Source organism: Lolium perenne, chromosome 4, assembly GCF_019359855.2.
Source record: "Lolium perenne isolate Kyuss_39 chromosome 4, Kyuss_2.0, whole genome shotgun sequence".
NCBI classification, from domain to species: Eukaryota; Viridiplantae; Streptophyta; class Magnoliopsida; order Poales; family Poaceae; genus Lolium; species Lolium perenne.
The window spans coordinates 80,682,354-80,686,565 of record NC_067247.2 but is presented as its reverse complement, the minus strand read 5'-3'; positions in this window follow the sequence as shown (position 1 = coordinate 80,686,565).

The window sequence follows — 4,212 nt, the reverse complement described above, 5'->3', positions numbered from 1 at the left end:
AGCATCAGGCAATGTGATTAAAAAATGATTGGTTGTCTTGTCCAGTTCATCGCCAGACGACATCCATCTAGTAGGGCGGTGGCTTCATCCCGTCCTTTTGATGCCTTGTGCCAAATGCATGCCTAGTGTATGAATTGGTTGCACTCATGGACTATCATACAAGGCTCAAAAACACCAAGATAGCAGATGGAATCGACACCAAGAAGCTGGAGTGTGTTACACGGGGCCAACATGTTTCAGTTGGGCCACATGCTTTTGTAGTAGTATGTGATGATGATGATGTTTTGTGTGGCATGTAAGTTTTATTTAGTTGGGTGGTTAGTTTTTTCGTGGCATATTATACTTTTAGATTAGGCTATTTTTTGTCAGTCTACATAACTTGTGATAAACTTGAGGTATATGTATCAATTGGTGCAGAGCTTGGAGATAGTGAAAGCTTTATTTTCTAAATCAAACAAGAGTGAGAACTGAGTGTCGCTCTGTTGGCAAGACTTTCGAGTGTGCAGCCAGCCCTTGGGCTCAGCTGGGTTCTCAGGGTGTTCTCTTTGATGAAAATATGCCACCAAGAGCTAGTGCTGGTTCCTCTAGGTTTTTTTTAACAAACATTAGTGGTCCCTACGGTTCTAACGTTACCAACTTTGAGTTGGACCAAAGCGATGACGTCTGTAAAGCCAGTCAGTACCCATTTGGCCATTTGGCGGAACCCCGTGGATTATTAAAACAAATATAATTATGTAATACATACATATGCATTAACCAATGTTTCCTAGTCCTTGTTAAAAACATAACACATACTAGCCCAAAATTCATTTCTACGTTCTTCACTGCGAGTATCTACAGAATAATCAGGGGTACAAATTAATTTTCCAAGCTTGGATTAAGGATTCCCTGGTGCTTCTTTGTCATGGGCAAGTGATGCTTTGTTCAACTAGTTAGGTTGATGTACAAGGCTACCGTATGCTTCCATCTTATAAGAATATGAACTCTGAAAAACCTTAAAGAGACTTGATTCAAACATCACCCACCAGGCTACCACACCTAACACCATCACTAGAGTTTAGAGCAAAATGTCCTCCTATCTGATCCGTCCATATATACCGGACACGTCCATATTGTCCATTCGTAATTTAGCATACACGCTATATACACATCCGCAATCTAGGTGGCTTTGTAACACAGACAATGTGTGCTATTGGACATTCAGTAGAATATGTTATAGACAGAGCAAGTACTATTAGACCGTGTATACCTAGATGAATTTATGTATCAGATGCAGAATAGAATGTCAACTAATTTTATGCGAATTGTAGGCATTAGGAAAAAAGACTAGTTGGTGTGGAAGTGCCCGAATGGAGTTGGAGCCTGCAGGCATGTTGCTGGTTAAGCCGTCTACTAGAGCATCCACTGATATATACGGTGCACCCTCACGGAGCCTCCTGGTTTGTTGGATTCATGGCCGTCCGTTTTTCACTGCATCATATAAAATTGACAACGCGCGGTGAAAACCCTAACTGGACCCATAAGACCCTCTCCATTATCCCCTGTTTGAGTCCATCTAGGACATCCGCCATGAGAACAAGCATATGGCCATCCTCTCCTTCCCCTTCATCGCACGGAGGAGGACCCAGGTTCATCGATATGGTTTGTCAGCTAGTGTTCATTTCTCTACAGAAATTAGTTTTTCTTTGTGTGCTCATACCGTGTATCATTACTTTGATGGTTCAGATTGGAGGATAGGCTATTGCAAGAGGGTTTTCCATTTTATTGATTGATCCATTTACTTTGATGCTCATGTGAGTCAGCTGCATTGTCCCATTTCTTGCGAGTATTGATCAATACAATAATTAATGTTGCAGCTTGTACATAGGTTGTAAACTGCAAATACAAGCTCATGGATTTGTTAGCTCATGGATTTATTACTGTACTAGGAAACGTGCCCGTGCGTTGCACCGGGAGAGAAAATGAAGCAGCTCGTGCAAAGCAGCTCATATTGCACTACGTTAGAGGGATCATCTTGGAGAAAAAATGTGTCATGGAGGCAAACAGCGCAAAGTAAGTTTTCACTGCCATGGTTGAGGTGCCACGTTAGATGAAGATTGTGCTATGATGAAGTGTAAATTTATCTTCCATTGACTTTGTGATTTTAACTTTTGAAAACTACATCCATCTCTACTTCGCAAATCTTGCCGTTGCTTGACCCCAACTTCCCCCAATGAGGAGTTTCAAAATCCACCAATGCATGCAGATAACGATCACCTCGTCGATAGCACTCACAAAATAGCATCAAAACATGACATGCACAAACTGGTAGAATTATTACCTCACATTTCACCTCAATTTCAGATGTTTCTAGGGATTAATCGACTTATTTTGAAAAGAAAATCTAGTAAAACCCTTTCGTCACTTATAGTTTTGCAAAAGGCAGCAACTGCAAAACCAAGAACATCCGGTGATTTGCTTCTGGTAGACCAATGGATCCGATGTATGGAAAAAAATGAAAGAGTTCCCTAAAAAGGGAGAAAGGATACAGAGAAAGCGATCCTTGTGTAGCAATGTTAGAATATAAATTTAGACCAATATACATGAATAAAGAATTAGTTTATTAAAGTTGAGCCAAAGAAATAAAAAGTCAGGAAGGTAAACCGAAAAAATTCACCATAGATTATTATGTACTCCCTCCGTTCCTATTTAATCGACACAGGGGGAGAAGGCTGATGAACAGATTGATGTCAATTAAATCCGGACAGAGGAAAAATTTGAGCAGATTGGCAGGCCATCTTCAGGAGCTTATTTATTGAATTTGAATTTAACTGCTTCAGTTTGATATACTTATAGAAGCTATAGAAATAAAATGTTGCACGAAAGTGACATCTAGCTGTCATTGAGCTTGTGAGTTTTTGCCAGATTACCAGAGTGGCATCGGCTTGAGACACCAATTGCCTCCAAAGGCTTAACGACTACTAACATGTATATGTTTTCCGGCTCCTACCTTATATGATTGGTATGTGCACATAAAATTTTGGTCTTATCTTAGTCAGTAGAATCGTCTCCTTGGATGTCCAGGCTTGTTATACACGTACACACATAGCCACCGGATTTGAGGACACTTCTTTCAGTTGTTTGTTGTTTGCAAACTTGTTGCCTTCTGTGGCCGAGTACGTGATTTTGTCCTGCAATTCAGAAGCAGAGAAAATCACTTCAGTAGGCCTTTTGTCTATTAAGGCCGCGGAGTGAAAGGTTGCATAAAGTAAATCTCTAATTAACAAAAATATCTTATTTCTCCAGTGAGACTCTCCTTTCTCTGAAATTAACTACCAGGAGAGTTATCTTTGGAGAAATTAAATTGCAACCACAGTAGCAGATATTAATATCTTAGACAAAATTCAGCATGGATTTCATTTTAGCGGAAATTCAGTACTGTCAAAGTCGAAAAAACTCTTGAGAAATTGATGTCAACTATTCTGCAGAACATAGGCAACAAAATAAATGTGAAGCCCGGATACGAACCTGAGGCGAATTCTTCCTAACCTGAGATGAATGCTTTTTGGTTTCATCATCAGCCTTTTCACATCAATAAACTTTGTATACTGCTTCACAAATATCTTAATAAATCAACGACTTGCATGGAACATAAACTTTAAGAGCATGATTATCACTCTCACTCATCCGAGAAAAAAATGTACAAGCCCTGATGTGTTGAGCGAGTTCAGGTCAAATAAGGTCCATGTTGACATGGGATTCCGCCAAAGTTTGTATAGTTGAGAGGCATTGATGTCGCTACGCACTTGGTGACATTGTTGTCAATCTCCATAGCATGTCCATGTAAACAAATTTCCCCAAGTCATCTGTATGCCTTACAATGTCCAACAGCGCAGGGTCCTCATCGACACGTTGAACCTGCTTGGTGGCGGCTCAGCCTTGCAAATTGCAATGGGTGCAGCAGTGTAGTATCATATCGGGTATTTCCTCTAACTCAATCCTCACCTGGCTCGTTCAGGCTGCCTTTCCTTCCTCTTCTTGGTGTTAGTCCTCAATGGCTGGCCAGAGCCGTCAGTCAGAGCGACTATCTGCGCGAGAAGACATGGGACAGGTCGACTGTGTCGGTGCTGCAATTCCACTCGTAATCTGGCTTTATTGGGAGTAAATTGAGTGCCCCGACGTAGCGCCGCAACAACTTGGTCGACTTAATGATTTCTCTCCTGGCTCACTGGC